Source organism: Ranitomeya imitator, chromosome 6 (genome assembly GCF_032444005.1).
Source record: "Ranitomeya imitator isolate aRanImi1 chromosome 6, aRanImi1.pri, whole genome shotgun sequence".
Taxonomy (NCBI): domain Eukaryota; kingdom Metazoa; phylum Chordata; class Amphibia; order Anura; family Dendrobatidae; genus Ranitomeya; species Ranitomeya imitator.
The window spans coordinates 274,299,567-274,317,932 of record NC_091287.1 but is presented as its reverse complement, the minus strand read 5'-3'; the positions used below and the strand labels follow the sequence as shown (position 1 = coordinate 274,317,932).

General features: G+C 44.8%; 1 protein-coding gene across 2 annotated transcripts in view; it reads left to right on the top strand.

Annotated features, from left to right (window-relative positions):
• Window positions 1–18,233: 18,233 nt before the first annotated feature.
• LOC138642453 (cadherin-10-like) overlaps window positions 18,234–18,366 on the top strand; it is a 1,145,040-nt gene continuing 1,144,907 nt past the window's right edge. The window contains exon 1 of one of the 2 annotated variants that reach the window (XM_069730607.1): window positions 18,234–18,366. This exon is cut by the window's right edge and continues 578 nt beyond it. The gene's annotated coding sequence lies outside the window, so the exon portion shown is untranslated. The other variant, XM_069730608.1, reaches the window with a different exon arrangement.

Here is an 18,366-nt window from a genome sequence, read left to right as displayed (position 1 = left end):
CTCCCTTTTTTTCAGGGAGAATTTATAAAACCCCCAAAAAAATTAAATAGGCTTTCTATGGCCCACTATTTGTGAGAGAGATGCCAGACTCAGGGCTGGCACAGATGGCACGCTCAGGACTGGCACACAAGCCCAGAGGCCAATATTAATCTCCCTTTTTTTCAGGGAGAATTTATAAAACCCAAAAAAAAATTAAATAGGCTTTCTATGGCCCACTATTTGTGAGAGAGATGCCAGACTCAGGACTGGCACAGATGGCACGCTCAGGACTGGCACACAAGCCCAGAGGCCAATATTAATCTCCCTTTTTTTCAGGGAGAATTTATAAAACCCAAAAAAAAATTAAATAGGCTTTCTATGGCCCACTATTTGTGAGAGAGATGGCACACTCAGGACTGGCACACAAGCCCAAAGGCCAATATTAATCTCCCACTGTATTTTTATCAGGGAGAATTTATACACCCCACAAAAAAAAATACAGAAAAATGAAAAGGCTTTCTATGGCCCACTATGTGAGAGAGATGGCACACACAGGGATGGCACTCTAGCAGAAATGCCAAATTGCCAATCTTAATCTCCCACCAAAAAAAAAAAAAAAAAACAGGGAATGTCCTACAATTACTATCTCCCTGCCTGCAGTAATCTCAGCCAGGTATGGCAGGCAGCTACTATCTCCCTGCCTGCAGTAATCTCAGCCAGGTATGGCAGGCAGCAATAAGGAGTGGACTGATGCACAAATCAAATAAAAAGTGTGGACAAACAAAAAAGATAGCTGTGCAGAAAGGAAGGAACAAGAGGATTTGTGCTTTGAAAAAAGCAGTTGGTTTGCACAGCGGCGTACACACAGCAATGCAGCTATCAGGGAGCCTTCTAGGGCAGCCCAATGAGCTACAGCGCTGAGGGGGAAAAAAAAAAAAAAAAACTTCCACTGTCCCTGCACACCGAGGGTGGTGTTGGACAGTGCAAATCGCTGCAGCACAAGCGGTTTTGTGGTTAATGGACCCTGCCTAACGCTATCCCTGCTTCTGACAAAGCGGCAGCAACCTCTCCCTAAGCTCAGATCAGCAGCAGTAAGATGGCGGTCGGCGGGAACGCCTCTTTATAGCCCCTGTGACGTCGCAGACAGCAAGCCAATCACTGCAATGCCCTTCTCTAAGATGGTGGGGACCAGGACCTATGTCATCACGCTGCCCACACTCTGCGTTTACCTTCATTGGCTGAGAAATGGCGCTTTTCGCGTCATTGAAACGCGACTTTGGCGCGAAAGTCGCGTACCACATGGCCGACCCCGCACAGGGGTCGGATCGGGTTTCATGAAACCCCGACTTAGCCAAAAGTCGGCGACTTTTGAAAATGTTCGACCCGTTTCGCTCAACCCTAGTTGACACTGGTATTTTGCGTGTACTATTTAATGAAGCTGCCAGTTGAGGACTGTGAGGCATCGATTTGCTCTCCTCGGAAAGTAGTGCACACAGCTGTAGGAAATCTTCAGTTTCTTGGCATTTTGTCTCATGGAATAGCCTTCATTTCTAAGAACAAGAATAAACTGTTGAGTTTCACATGAAAGTTCTTTTTTTCTGGCCATTTTGAGAGTTTAATGGAACCAGCAAACGTGATGCTCCAGATTCTCAACTAGCTCAAAGGAAGGTCAGGTTTATAGGTTCTCTAATCATTCAAACTGTTTTCAGCTGTGCTAACATACTTGCACAAGGGTTTTCAAGGGTATTCTCACCATCCATTAGCCTTCTTACACAGTTAGCAAACACAAAGTACCATAAGAACACTGGAGTGATGGTTGTTGGAAATGGGCCTCTATATACAGTACAGACCAAAAGTTTGGACACACCTTCTCATTTAAAGATTTTTCTGTATTTTCATGACTATGAAAATAGTACATTCACACTGAAGGCATCAAAACTATGAATTAACTCATGTGGAATTATATACTTAACAAAAAAGTTTGAAACAACTGAAATTATGTCTTATATTCTAGGTTCTTCAAAGTAGCCACCCTTTGCTTTGATGACTGCTTTGCACACTCTTGGCATTCTCTTGATGAGCTTCAAGAAGTAGTCACCGGGAATGGTTTTGACTTCACATGTGTGCCCTGTCAGGTTTAATAAGTGGGATTTCTTGCCTTATAAATGGGGTTGGGACCATCAGTTGTGTTGTGCAGAAGTCTGGTGGATACACAGCTGATACTCCTACTGAATAGACTGTTACAATTTGTATTATGGCAAGAAAAAAGCAGCTAAGTAAAGAAAAATGAGTGGCCATCATTACTTTAAGAAATGAAGGTCAGTCAGTCCGAAAAATTGGGAAAACTTTGAAAGTGTCCCCAAGTGCAGTTGCAAAAACCATCAAGTGCTACAAAAAAACTGTCTCACATGGGGACCGCCCCAGGAAAGAAAAGACCAAGAGTAACTTATGCTTCTGAGGATAAGTTTATCTGAGTCACCAGCATCAGAAATCGCAGGTTAACAGCAGCTCAGATTAGAGACCAGGTTAATGCCACACAGAGTTCTAGCAGCAGACACATCTCTACAACAACTGTTAAGACAAGACTTTGTGCAGCAGGCCTTCATGGTAAAATAGCTGCTAGGAAACCACTGCTAAGGACAGGCAACAAGCAGAAGAGACTTGCTTGGACTAAAGAACACAAGGAATGGACATTAGGCCAGTGGAAATCTGTGCTTTGGTCTGATGAGTCCAAATTGAGATCTTTGGTTCCAACCACCGTGTCTTTGTGTGATGCAGAAAAGGTGAACGGATGGACCCTAAATGCGTAGTTCCCACCCTGAAGCATGGAGGAGGAGGTGTGATGGTGTGGGGGGCTTTGCTGATGACACTGTTCGGGATTTATTCAAAATTGAAGGCATACTGAACCTGCATGGCTACCACAGCATCTTGCAGCGGCATGCTATTCCATCCGGTTTGGATTTAATTGGACCATCATTTATTTTGCAACAGGACAATGACCTCAAACACAACTCCAGGCTGTGTGAGGGCTATTTGACCATGAAGGAGAGGGATGGGATGCTACGCCAGATGACCTGACCTCCACAGTCACCAGACCTGAACCCAATTGAGATGGTTTGGTGTGAGCTGGACAGCAGAGTGAAGGCAAAAGGGCCAACAAGTGCAAAGCATCTCTGGGAACTCCTTCAAGATTGCTGGAAGACCATTCCGGGTGACTACCTCTTGAAGCTCATCAGGAGAATGCCAAGAGTGTGCAAAGCAGTCATCAAAGCAAAAGGTGGCTACTTTGAAGAACCTAGAATATAAGACATACTTTCAGTGGTTTCACGCTTTTTTGTTAAGTATATAATTCCACATGTGTTATTTCATAGTTTTGATGCCTTCAGTGTGAATGTACAATTTTCATAGTCCTGAAAATACAGAAAAATCTTTAAATGAGAAGGTATGTCCAAACTTTTGGTCTGTACTGTACCTATGAAGATATTGCATTACAATCCAGACGTTTGCAGCTAAAATAGTCATTTTCCACATTAACAATGTATAGAGTGTATTTCTGAATCATTTAACTTTAGCTACATTTCAAAAAACTGTGCTTTTCTTTCAAAAATAAGGAAATTTCTAAGTGACCCTAAACTTTTGAACGGTAGTGTATGTAAAAACAAATAAAATAAAAACAGCTAGATTAGAGAGCGAACCATAGGGACTTTTTCTTAGAATGTATAAGAAAAGTGATTGGATCATCATTAAATATATAGATATTTAGGTTTTAAAACCAATGTTCATTTTGGACCACTCTTTTAAATAATGATTTCCAAAGTAAAAGGTATCAAGAGAAACAGTATAACTTTATTAGGCTGACACATTATAATATTGGGCCACTAACTGCGGAAGAATGTAGCACATTAAAATTATCCATCCACAAAAGAAGTGACAAAGTTAATTGAATTTATGTGAATTGGGTTTGCATGGACTATTAATTGTCAGAAAACTGAAATCAATCAGTAGAGAAGTGTTTTCTTAAGACATGGATTGCATATCATCATTTAACAGTTTTCTTAAAGAACGTGAAATTCATACATGGCACAATAATGTTTCTTTGCCATAATGCATTGCCCGTTACCCCAACAGAGAAGATTGTAGGAATGATTACTATCCTGAGTTGACTTTCATGCATTGGGTTGGGCGTGCTGGATACTGGGCTGGGATGTGAAACTCCACCCACAGCCCAGTCACTCAAGAGGGGTGCACGCGACTGGGTCACACCCGAGTAATGCAAGACATTTTGGTAATTAATGTGACATCAGCGGCTGTCAGCGGTGGCTGAAGCCGGGGAAACTTCATGCTGAGTGAGTGGTCAGCAATAGCGCCACTCACAAGCACAGATAATAGCAAAAGGTATTTACAAAAATGCTTTTATACAAGGTTTAAATCTGTGGGGGCACAATGTATTGGAAAACTTCTTCAATGCTATTAGCACTGGTTTTTAATGACTCACATCTTTCCGAGCCATGTTCAGCCAAGTTACAGCTTCCACCTCTTTCAGTCAAACATCATTGCTACTAAATATTGATGTAAGAACTCTATCATCATACTTCACTGAATATCATCGCTAATGTTCTTGTGGCTGTATTAAATGTACTTTCTGATTTATCATAGAATCATAGAATGGTAGAGTTGGAAGAGACTTCCTGAGTCATCTGGTCCAACCCACAACTCAAAGCAAGATTCAATAAATCATTCCAGACAGATGTCAGTCCAGCCTCTGTTTGAAGACTTCCATTAAAGGAGAGCTCACCACCTCTCTTGGCAGCCTATTTCACTCTTTGATCACTGTAACTGTCAAAACATTTTTTCTAAGATCTAATCTGTGTCTCCTCTTATTCAGCTTCCTCCCATTACTTCTATTCTTGCCTTGTGCAAATGGGAATAAAGATGATCCTTCTACAATGTGACAGCCCTTGAGATATTTGTAGACAGCTACTAAGTCTCCTCACTATCATCTTTTTTGCAAGCTTAACATTCCCAAATCCGGTAACTATTCCTCATAGGACATGGTGTTATGTGATGGGATTCTCCCAATGCACTGGATAAATCCCAAGCCTTATGTGCCTCTGTGGTCTCCGATTCAGATTCAGCCACTGCAGGTTATGCTGAGCATAGACATCAATCCCAGCATCTTGCTCTGGCTCGTGGTGTTCGTTTGGTTACTGCTGGCTATCCAGCCAAGCCTATGGTAACCAGCGATAGGCTGCGGCGACATGACACTCTTGAGTCCAAGTCCATAAATCACCTTACTGAGCATGTCCGTGATGTGGCGTATTACTATAGGTGGAAGGACGTCTCCAGCTCTAGTGATGTGGCAGCTCCGGATTAGCCCTCGAGCAATGGACTCCTGAGTGTGAGTGTTTGGGGTGGAGCTTTTGGTTTAAAAGACTTCCAATGGTGCCCGTTGACATGCTAGTATCATTTGTGTGTGGCTAAGTGATTGAAGACTAGTGTTGAGCCACCTCCCTAGTGTTCGGGTTCGGTTCGTCAAACAGGGACATGTTTGACGAACACCGTCGAACCCTATTGAAACCAATGGCAGGCAAACAGAAACACATACAAACACATGGAAAACACCTTAAAAGGTGTCCAAAAGCTGACAAACTGCTCAGAAGACACAACAAACACATGGAAAAGTCACAACTACATATAGTCATGCAAAAAGAAAAGAGGTGGAGAAGTAAAAGGAGGAGGAGACACAGATATAGGCATGTCATGCCCTTCTAAAATCAAGAAAGGCTGGAGTAAAAATGTAAACTCACTCTACCAACACCCAGACGTCTTGACAAAAAAAAAAAAAAGAAATATCTTTAGGTAGAATGGCGGCGGGTCCATTCAGAATACTTTCCTTAGAAGACGTAGTGGTACCCCCGTTGGGAGTTGTGCCAAAAAATGAACCCAATACAATCAGACAATCCACCATTTGTCATATCCAAGGGGCAGGTCAGGTAATGACAACATCGATGCGGAACCAAGTACAGTACTATGTACTGTACATCCTTTGATGAGGCAATCAGGCAGGTCAAGAAGTTGGTAAGGGGCACCCTAATGGCCAAAACAGACATTGAGGGGGCGTTCCGGTTACTACCTGTGCCTCTGAATAGTGTCTTCCCATTGGGCTGCTTCTGTGAAGGAGCATACTACATAGATCGCTGTTTGCCCATGGGGTGCGCCATATCCTGCTCACTATTTTAGGCATTTAGTTGCTTCCTCGAATGTGTCGTCATGGACGTTTGTAAGGTGGCACATATTATCCATTACCTCGACGACTTCTTATGCCTGGGCCCAAAAGATTTGTCACAGTGTGAAAACACGCGGTAGTCCATCTGTGAGATGGAGAGAGCTGGAGGGAGAGTGGACACCCCAGAGCTGAGAGGCTAGATTGAGAAAGAAAGAAGGCGGTGTAGCTTGCTTCATGGGTGGGGCACTCTGCTGAGTAGCAGAAATTGCTACTAGGCCCAAAAGGATTTCCTGGGCCAAATGCTGTTAAAAAATAGTACTTAGGCAAACAGGCGGTGTAGCTTGCTTCATGGGTGGGGTACACTGCTGAGTTGCACCAAATTCTACTAGGCCTAAAATGATTTCCTGGGCTAAATACCGTTAAAAAATAGTACATAGGTAAACAGACGGTGTAGCTTGCTTCATGGGTGAAGTACGCTGCTGAGTAGCACCAAATTCTTTTAGGCCCAAAAGGATTTCCTGGGCTAGATGCTGTTAAAAAATAGTGCTTAGGTAAACAGGCGGTGTAGCTTGCTTCATGGGTGGGGTACGCTGCTGAGTTGCACCAAATTCTACTAGGCCCAAAAGGATTTCCTGGGCTAGATGTCATTACAAAATAGTAGTTAGGCAAACAGGCGGTGTAGCTTGCTTCATGGGTGAAGTACACTGCTGAGTAGCACCAAATCCTACTAGGCCCAAAAGGATTTCATGGGCTAGATGCCGTAACAAAATAGTAGTTAGGTAAACAGGCGGTGTAGCTTGCTTCATGGGTGAAGAACGCTGCTGAGTAGCACCAAATTCTATTAGGCCCAAAAGGATTTCCTGGGCTAGATGCCATTACAAAATAGTAGTTAGGTAAACAGGCGGTGTAGCTTGCTTCATGGGTGGGGTACTGTGCTGAGTAGCACAAAATGCTATTAGGTACAAAACGATTTCCTGGGCTAGATGCCATTAAAAATAGTACTTAGGGAAACAGGCGGTGTAGCTTGCTTCATGAGTGGGGTATGCTGCAGAGTTGCACCAAATTCTACTAGGCCCAAAAGGATTTCCTGGGCTAGATGCCGTTAAAAATAGTACTTAGGTAAACAGGTGGTGTAGCTTGCTTCATGGGTGAAGTACGCTGCTGAGTAGCACCAAATTCTACTAGGCTCAAAACGATTTCCTGGGCTAGATGCTGTTAAAAATAGTACTTAGGTAAACAGGCGGCGGGTGGCTGGGCTACTCTGCTGACTAGCAAACACTAAAGCTTTGGAGCAGACCTCTGAATTCCAGACCATAGTATGAGGAAACAACTCTACAGGCGACCCCACCCACCTGGAATTGACGATGACAACATCATGTAAAACTAAGTAAGGGGACTAAATAAAAGAGTCTCCATTATTTCCCCAAAATTCGGCCACAGACACCACTTAAGTGACATCAATTTCGCCAGAGTTTTTTAAAACGGTTGGTGAGGTGATTTTCAAAAATCATCAAGCTTTTAGTCTCCCCAAGATGACACAGGGGTAGAAAACTCCTTGCGGATCCAGGATTTGTTCCTCTTGATGAACGTTAGTCTGTCTACATAATCACTTGACAGCCGTGTGCGCTTATCTATCAGCACACCGCCAGCAGCGCTGAACACAAGTTCAGAGAGAACACTGGCTGCAGGGCACGACATGATCTCCAAGGCGTGAGTGGTGAGCTCAGTCCATTTTCCAAGATTGGAAGCCCAAAATGAGCAAGGGTACAGTTTCACAGTCTTGGCATCGATGTTAACTTGGAGATACTCTTGTACCATCCTCTCTAGGCATTGGCTGTGCGTCAGACTTCTTGTCTCCTGTGGCCTTGCAAAGGATGGTCTAAAAAAATCTTGAAATGATTGGAAAAAATTGCTGTTACCACCAGATACAATGTTACTGTTTGAGTGATGACTCGATAGTCCCACAGTTGGCAAGTTAGAACTCAGAGATTCACTACATGCACCACTGGTGTTTTGTGGAAAAGCAGATGTTAGATTCTGTAACAGTCTCTGCTGATACTCCTGCATACGTGTATTCCTTTCTATGGCAGGAATTATTTTGCCAAATTTGCTTTTGTACCAGGGATTTAAGAGGGTGGCAACCCAGTAGTTGGCATTACTTCGGATTCTGACAATCCGAGGGTCATGTTGCAGGTAGTGCAGCAAGAAGGCACTCATGTGTCTTGCGCATCCAGGAGGACCAAGTCCTTGTTGTCTTGGTGGTGGCGAGGTGAGAATCATGCTTCCTTCATCAGCCCTCTCCCCCCAACCTCGCATAACAGAAATCTGATCAAGGTTTCCCTCATCTGATGAGTCTTCCATGCCCAGCGCCAGTTCATCCTCCACTTCTTCCTCACCTCCTGCACCTTCCTAAACAGTTTGGCAGCTACCATGCGCCCTCGGTAATCCCTCTCCCACAGCCTCCAATGCCAGCCGCCTTGGTGCTGCCAACCTTTTTGACCTTGGAGATATGACCCCTTCTGCATACGACTCCTCCTGTTCCTCCTCCTCCTCCTCTTGTTCCACCACCTGACTCTGAACACTGTGTAAGGTGTGCTCCAGCATGTAAATCACTGGAATGGTCATGCTGATAATGGCATCGTCAGCACTAACCATCTTCGTCGCTATTTCAAAACTGTGCAGAAGGGTGCATAGGTCCCTGATCTGAGACCACTCCTTCAGCATGATTTGCCCCACATCTTGATCTCGTTGGCCCAGGCTATACGTCATAACGTATTGCACCACGGCTCGTTGGTACTGCCACAGTCGCTGCAACATGTGCAGAGTTGAATTCCACCGTGTGGGCACATCGCATTTCAGCCAGTAAACTGGCAGGCCCAACGACTTCTGTAGAGATGCAAGTCGTCGAGCTGCAGGATGCGAATAGCGGAAGTGAGCACACAGCGACCGTGCCCTCTGCAGAAGCCCATCTAGTCCGGGATAGTGGGATAAAAATTGATGGACAACCAGGTTCAAAATGTGAGCCATACAAGGCACGTGTGTGACATTGCCCCGGATAAGGGCCGCACCCAGGTTTGCAGCATTGTCGTACACAGCCTTCCCTGGCTGCAGGTTGAGTGGAGACAACCATTGATGGAATTCGGTGTCTAGAGCTGACCACAACTCCTCAGCTGTGTGACTCACATTTCCCAGACATTTCAATGTAAACACTGCCTGATGCCGTTGAGCACTGGTGACAGCATAGTGAGGAGGTGTGCAGGATTCCTTCTGCGCAGTTACAACGTGGGTGGCATTACCAGACATGCTTTGGGTGCAGGTGGAGAACCGAGAGGAGGTTGAGTAGGCAGAAGCAATGGAGGAACTTCTAGATACAGAGGATCGACGAGCAACTCGTGGTGACGGCAAGACTTGGACAGCAGCCCCTTCTCTTGATGTCGCCGTAGTTACCTAGTGCCCAGCCACCGACATGTAACGCCCTTGTCCATGTCTACTCGTCCAAGTGTCTGTGGTGAAATGCACCCTGTCACACACAGAGTTTCTCAAGCAAGCCGTGATGTTGTGTGTGACATGCTGGTGTAGCGCAGGCACAGCTTTCTTTGAGAAGTAGTCGTGACTGGGCATCTGGTACTGGGGGACTGCGACGGACATAAGGTCTCGAAAATCCTCTGTGTCCACCAAGCGGAAAGGCAGCATTTCTGTAGCCAACAGCTTGCAGATGGAAAAATTCAAACTCTTAGCTTTGTCATGGCTTGGAGGAAATGGTCTTTTACTTCTCCACATCTAGGGGACTGAGGGCTGGCTGCCGTGCTTAGACGGAGTTGAGTAGGGTGTCTCCAGCAATTTGCTGGTCTGTGAGGAAGGTGCAGGTGGAGATGTTATGTTGCCTTGATCAAAATGTGGTGTCGATGTCGGAGAGCGCTCAATACCAGCAGGTGTTTCCACTTGCAAATGTCCTGATGACCTGCCAATCCCACTGGCTGTTGCGGGCAAAGAGGAGGAAGGTCTGCGACTGCTGTCCCCACAGTCACAGAGGATGAAGAGGATGCAGATGCACTTGATGGGGCAGATGGTGGTTGACCCGGCCCACTAGGCCGCATTTTTGCATAGTGAGCTTTCCACTGCAACTTATGTCTTATATCCATGTGACGGTTCATGCATGAAGTACTCAAGCTAATGATTTTTTGGCCTCTACTGAGATTTTGTTGACAAATCTTACAGACAACATGAGTTGGGTCATCCTTTGCGATGTCAAAAAATGCCCAGGCTATGCAAGGCTTAGAGCCCGTGCGACCTGAAGAGCCACCACGACTTCTGGTCTGAGGCACAGTTGGGGTTGAAGATGTAGTTGGTGACGTGCTTCCAGTACTCCGTCTCTGTCCAGGAAGGTGCACCGTTACCTCATCGTCATACTTGTCTCTAGCATCCTCCTCCACCTCCTCTGCTGACCTCATGGACTGGCGGAGTGGGGGTTGACAGTAAGTGGGGTCTACAACCTCGTCATCATCATCCTGTGTGTTCTCACACCTGTTGTCCTCAAAGCCAACCTCTTCCTGCCCTGACCGAAAAGTCAAGTTTTCGTTATAATCAGGTATCTCAGTCTCATCATCATCTTCCTCATTGTCTCCACCAACAGGAGTTACAGTTTGGGAACAAGGGGCTACATTATGCTCAGAACCTTCTTCATTAGGGCCTGGATCCGACTCACAAAGATTCTGGGTATCAGTGCAGATCATTTCCTCATCTGGATTCACAGAAGCTCTGTAGCAGACCTCTGATTCCCAGGATATAGTATGTATAAACAGCTCTACAGAATGAACCATGTGTGTTACCCCATGCTCAGACAGGCAGTTGGAGACTTGGGAGCTGTGAGGAAGCAAGTGCTTTTGGGGTGACAACTCTGAGGACTGGAGTAGTTGTGATGTTGAAGTTGACATGGAGGAGAGCCCACTTGAACGAGCACTTGATATCCGTTCAAGCACCTGCTGTTCTTGTGCCTCATCTGGAATTTTTGGCGATGCTTGTAGCGATGGTCATAAGAAAGGGATCATATCAGTTTGTCCATGAAAAGAAGTAGACATCTTACTTTGGCTGGAAGATGGTCTTTCTTCTGCAGATGTTACTGTTGCTTTACCACCTACCCCACGGACACAATCTTTTTTCCCTTTCCAACACGCCTATTCCCCTTTCCACCAGCAGCAGGCCTTTTGCCACTCATTTTAGTGCTTAACTAATTGGCAACTCTGTATCTGTAGTTGTTGGCACAACAACCGATGGATGAAAACCGAGCAGAACTGAGTGGCCAAACTGTGGTACTAGGCCCAAAACTAATAACTGGATTAGATGCAGTGAAAATTGAGATACACAGGCAGTATAGTTTGCTTCACAGGCGGGCTACTTTGCTGATGTGCAGACACTGCTCCTAGGCCGTAAACTATTAACTGGATTAGATGCAGTGAAAATTGAGATACACAGGCGGTGTAGTTAGTTTCACAGGTGGGCTACTCTGCTGACGTGCAGACACTGCTCCTAGGCCCAAAACTATTACCTGTATTAGATGCAGTGAAAATTGCGATACACAGGCGGTGTAGTTAGTTTCACAGGTGGGCTACTTTGCAGACGTGCAGACACTGCTCCTAGGCCCTAAACTATTACCTGTATTAGATGCAGTGAAAATTGCGATACACAGGCGGTGTAGTTAGTTTCACAGGTAGGCTACTCTGCTGACGTGCAGACACTGCTCCTAGGCCCAAAACCATTAACTGGATTATATGCAGTAAAAATAGAGATACACAGGCGTTGTAGGTAGTTTCACAAGAGGGCTACTTTGCTGACGCGCAGACACTGCTCCTAGGCCCTAAACTATTTACTGGATTAGATGCAGTGAAAATAGAGATACACAGGCGGTGTAGTTAGTTTCACAGGCGGGCTAGTCTGCTGACGTGCAGACACTGTTCCTAGGCCCAAAACTATTAACTGGATTAGATGCAGTAAAAATAGAGATACACAGGCGGTGTATTTAGTTTCACAGGTGGGCTACTCTGCTGACGTGCAGACACTGCTCCTAGGCCCAAAACTATTAACTGGGTTAGATGCAGTAAAAATTGAGATACACAGGCGGTGTAGCTAGCTTAACAGGCGGGCTACTCAGATGACTATCAGACAATGCTACTTGTTATGACCTGGTGGTTAGGAGCACCCGGCACGACCTGATAGTTAAACTCACACAGGACGAGCTCTGGGATGTGGGAGCTCTGCTGACCGCAAGCCCTACTCCTATCACACACACTAGAAATAGCCGTGGAGCGTTCCTGACTCTCCCTAGACGCCTCTTCACAGCCTCAGAGCTAACTAGCCCTAGAGATAAAAAATAAAGCCTACCTTGCCTCAGAGAAATTCCCCAAAGGAAAAGGCAGCCCCCCACATATATTGACTGTGAGTAAAGATGAAAGTCACAAACGCAGAAATGAAACAGGTTTTAGCAAAGGGAGGCCAGACTTACTAAATAGACAGAGGATAGGAAAGATATCTTTGCGGTCAGCACAAAAAACTACAAAAGACCACGCGGAGTGTGCAAAAAGACCTCCGCACCGACTCACGGTGCGGAGGTGCCACTCTGCATCCCAGAGCTTGCAGCTAGCAAGACAAAATCATGATAACCAGATGGACAAGGAAACAATGAACAAATAATAACTATCAGGAACTTAGCTTCTGCAGGAGAAGACAGGTCACCAGAAAGATCCAAGAGCGAACTAAACCAATGCAGGAACATTGACAGCTGGCATGGAGTAACGATCTGAGTGGAGTTAAATAGAGCAGCCAACCAAAGGATAAACCACGTCACCTGTGTAAGGAACCTCAGAAGCAGCAGCTTCACTCACAGCCACCAGAGGGAGCCCATAGACAGAACTCGCCGAAGTACCATTCACGACCACAGGAGGGAGTTTGACAACAGAATTCACAACAGCTACTAGCCCAAAAGGATTGGCTGAGGTAGATTACACCAAATCCTGTGACAAACACTTGCACAGCACTGGCACAGACCTGCCTGGCAAACAGTGCTATGAACTGCTGTAACCTACCCTGAAAAGGGCTGATATTACAACTAGTTCCGACTCCTCCCGACTTCCTAAACCTACCTCTCTGACAATTCTCTCCAAAAAAACACTTAGTCTGTATAGCGCCCACAGCAGCATTGGTGCCGTCTAACACTAATCTGCAGCAGTGAGGAAATGGTGGCGACGGGGCAAATGGCTGGTTCTTATGGGGCAAGGAGGACATGTGACATACACAGCCAATGACATATGCCCTTGATCTGCGTTATTTCAGCACAGATCTATCCCCCGCCCTCCCCTCTCTATACACTGAAACAGTCTATTAACAATGATGGCTTTTGGTGAACGAACAGTTATCGAATAGAAACTCGAACAGCCGAATTTTAAGCAAATTGTTCAGGTTTGACGAACGACTCGAACACCGCCCAAAACAGCTCAAATTTGAAATTGGCGAACAGTTCGACTCGAACACCGCTCATCTCTATTGAAGACCCTACCACTCTGTCTGCAAGTGTTGTGAGTCTGTCTAGCTTGGGACTGTACACATAAGCAGGCAGCTAGAGTCAGTGGGGGCAATTAGCCATTGGCTTAGCATCTGGTTCCTACATGTGTTTGGTTAGCACAGCAGAGTTCCAGAGCAAGAACAGCCCTAGTCAGGGTATAAAGCTCAGAGCATCTGTTCCGTTTCTGTGTGCGAGTGACACAGCTTAGTTGCAGAGCTTCTCTTTCAGTTCTGTGTTCGAATGACAAAGCTCAGTTGAAGAACTTATCTTTCGCTTCTGTATGCGATTGACAGCTCAGTTTAAGAGCAGCTCTTTCATTTCTATGTGCGAGTGACACAGCTCAGTAGCAGAGCATCTCTTTGATTTCTGTACTGTTTCCCTCTGTGAAGTAATAGAGTTTGCAACTCACCATCCTGTTCACACTGAGTGGCATTAACCCAGTGTGTACAGGCAATTGCTCGCCGTGTGTTCCATCATTGTTTACTAGCAGCAGTTTTCCATCTCTGCATGGTGGACCCCGGGTTGCGATTGCGCTTTATTATTTAATTTATTTAGCGCAATCCGCCAACCCTAACACATGGTTTGCAGACCGGTCACCAGTCTGGTTGCTCATCTCTGTACTTGCTCCAGTTTGTTGATGTCTGTTTTAAAATGTGGTGCCCAAAACTGGACACAGTATTACATATGAGGTCTGACCAAAGTGGAGTAGAGGGCAATAATGATTTCACGTAATCTAGACTGTATGCTTCTGTTAATACATCCCAGAATTGTATTTGCCTTTTTTGCTGCTGCATCACACTGTTGACTTATGTTCAGTCTGTGACTATTAGTATACCCAAGTCTTTTTCACATATGCTGTTGTTCAGCCCTATTCCACCCATTCTGTATATGATGTTTTCATTTTTAATGCCCAGATGTAGTATTTGCATTTTTATCTGTTAAAAACCATTCTGTTTGTTGCTGACGATTTTTTTGTCAGTTTACCCTCAGTTCCTTCATCTAAATCATAGATAAAGATTTTGAACAATACAGGGCCCAGAACAGAAACCCTATTTGAGACATTCTTCCAACTGGATATGCAGCCATTTACGACCACTCTTTGGATCCGATCACTAAGCCAGTTATGAATCCACCTAACAGTTGTCTTGTCCATTATATCCACCCAGTCAGTGATTCTGTCATAGAAGGAAATTAAGTTAGTCTGACATGACTTATTAGTTATAAGTAATGTTGAGCATTCCGATACACAAGTATTGGGCATCGGCCGATATTTGCTGTATCGGAATTCCGATACCGAGTTCCGATATTTTTGTGATATCGGAAATCGGAATCGGAAGTGTTCCCAGTCATCTTCGGCGTGTGCGGTGTGTATGGTTCCCAGGGTCTGGAGGAGAGGAAACTCTCCTTCAGGCCCTGGGATCCATATTCATGAAAAAAATAAAGAATAAAAAATAAAAAATATGGATATACTCACCCTCGGACGGCCCCTGGCTCACAGCGCTGCTAGCGTCTGCCTCGGTTCCTAAGAATGCAGAGAGTGAAGGACCTTCGATGACGTTGCGGTCACATAAGCGGTCAGGTGACCGGTCACCTGACCGCGACGTCAACAAAGGTCCTTCACTCTCTGCATTCTCAGGAACGGAGGCAGACGCTAGCAGCGGTGACAGCCAGGGTTCGTCGGAGGGGTGAGTATATCCATATTTTTTATTTTTATTCTTTATTTTTTACATGAATATCGATCCCAGGGCCTGAAGGAGAGTTTCCTCTCCTTCAGACCCTGGGAACCATCCGGGATAGCTTCCAATATTTGTGTCCCATTGACTTGCATTGGTATCGGGTATCGGTATCGGCGATATCCGATATTTTGTGGATATCGTCTGATACCATCCGATACCGATACCTTTGAATATCAGAAGGTGTCGCTCAACACTAGTTATAAGACTTGTAAGGTTTATATATGACCTATACTTAGGACAGGTCATTAAGGTATGATAAATAAGGGTCCAAGCACTATTTGAAACACCCTGTGCTATTTAATGAATTCCTGGCACCACAAAATTCATACATGTGTGGCTAAATCTACTGTCAAGTGAGCAAACTTAGGTGGATACTGAAAGAAAGGGGAGTCAAAGCAAGATGTATTTCACTTTCATAGATTTCCCTATTGTTGACTGATAGCTGAATGTCCAGTTGCTGGCAAAATAAAATGAATTCTATCCTGTTAAAACGTTTTTAAAAAGACAAACATTATTAAAGCATGGTATAGACTGTCATAAATAAATGAACTTTATAATTTACTTGCTCTTAAAAAATGCTCTGCTCCTGATTTGTCAACTGGGTTGGTGTGACTTCCAGCTCCTTACTTCCTGCTCAGAGTAGAGTAGAGAGAAACCATATCTGTGCTTTGAACAGCTTAGCCAGTTACTCTGTAATGAGCACTGAATAGTGATGTCATGGGAATATTGCCTTTGATCCAAAGCAAGTAGTCCATCGCCCATCGCCATTAATTCCATAGTGCTTTACAGACATTATCAGCACTCTTCCCATTGGGACTTTCAATCTACATTTCCTACCATTATGTCTTTGGAGTGTGGAAGACAACTAGAGTATCCAAAGAAGACCCATGCAAACATGGGGAGAACATACAAACTCCTTGCAGATGTTGTCCTTCGTGGGATTTAAACCCAGGACCTGGGTGATGTAAGGCTGCAGTGCTAACCACTGAACCACTGTGCTACCCTATTAAATGAGTCATTGCTCCCAATTGGTCCCTCGCAGCACACTGAGCCTGTGTTATGACAGGTCCACCACCTGTAGCATTACCGACTGCATGACAATGCATTTTTTTTGCCTATAAGTGGGAGGAACACTAGGAGGGAGAGACTGTGTCTACACTGATTGATCAATCTTCAGATTTTATAGGAGTCTCGGGATGGTGCTTTACAGATGGGCAGGCAGAGAAGGTGAGAACTTGTAAGCTGTGGGACAAAAATAAATCAGTCCAATGATGGACACAGACAGAATATGGCACCTGTGCAGCAGCATAGGTAGCAACAATGATTTGACCACCCCTGGCTCTTCTTCCTGGGAAATGTAACCTAGAGGCATATAGGGAAAACTGTCAGGAAATTCAGAATGTGCACATTTAAAAACTGCAAAGTTGGCTGCAGTAAGCTGAAGGGGAGCCATTTTTTTTTAAAGCTAACAGGAAGTTTGAGAACCATTACATGGACAACCAGATCAGTTTTTATCTTTACCGTTGTGTCCAGAAAATACCTTTAAGTGATGATGGCTAATAATTAAGCTATGTCCCACTTATCCAGTGAATGAAGAAGTGTTAGTCCTGAAGTCACATCTCATCTTCTTTACATACGGTCATTCATGGCCACAAACTGCAACTTCGCTCCATTGAAGTCAATATTGCTAAGTGCAGTTTAATGCACATTCATGTGGCTGCGGTGTGAAAACTGAGAAGAGGATGCAGTAATACATCTGCTTAGGCCCTTTCTTTCTCAGGATCTCAGGGGATCCCTGTAATTGGACCTCAACTGATTATAAAGGTGATAATTTACTCCGATGGGGAGTTGTGTATTGTGGATACCCCTTGGATGAAGTGTTGTGTATTGGGGATACCCCTTGGACGAAGTGTTGTGTATTGGGGATACCCCTTGGAAGGGGTGTTTTGTATTGGTGATACTCCTTGGACGTGGTGTTGTGTATTGGGGATACCCCTTGGAAGGGGTGTTGTGTATTGGGGATACTCCTTGGACGTGGTGTTGTGTATTGGGGATACTCCTTGGACATGGTGTTGTGTATTGTGAATTCCCCTTGGACGGGGTGTTGTGTATTGGGGATACCCCTTGGATGAAGTGTTGTGTATTTGGGATACCCCTTGGATGAAGTGTTGTGTATTGGGGATACCCCTTGGAAGGGGTGTTTTGTATTGGTCATACTCCTTGGACGTGGTGTTGTGTATTGGGGATACCCCTTGGACGAGGTGTTGTGTATTGGGGATACCCCTTGGAAGGGGTGTTGTATATTGGGGATACTCCTTGGACGTGGTGTTGTGTATTGGGGATAATCCTTGGACATGGTGTCGTGTATTGTGAATACCCCTTGGACGGGGTGTTGTGTATTGGGGATACCCCTTGGATGGAGTGTTGTGTATTGGGGATATCCCATGGACGGGGTGTTGTGTATGGTGTTTGTTTGGATATGGTGTCCACCACAACAGCCATAGGATTTAATAGTGATAAACGGATGTGATCTATAAAATCAAATAAATTGCTAGATTTCTAATTTTATATACACATAATTTATTATTGAGAGACTGCAGTTGTGTACACACAATTTCTCGTGAAAGATTGCTAGTGAATTTATTTTGCAGTGAAATCACTTTGGCCTGGTACGGCACAGCAGAAATAAACTCAAGGGTAAATAAGCCTGGAGAAGGATGGTGATTTATGTGATGATGAACAGAAGGAGGATTTTGCAGCAGAATAGATGTTCTTTCTTCAAATGAAAATTGAACACCGGTTTCTCATATAAGATTGCCAACAAAGAAAATAACCTAAAATTGGGGTATCTATTCAACTTTAACAATGGC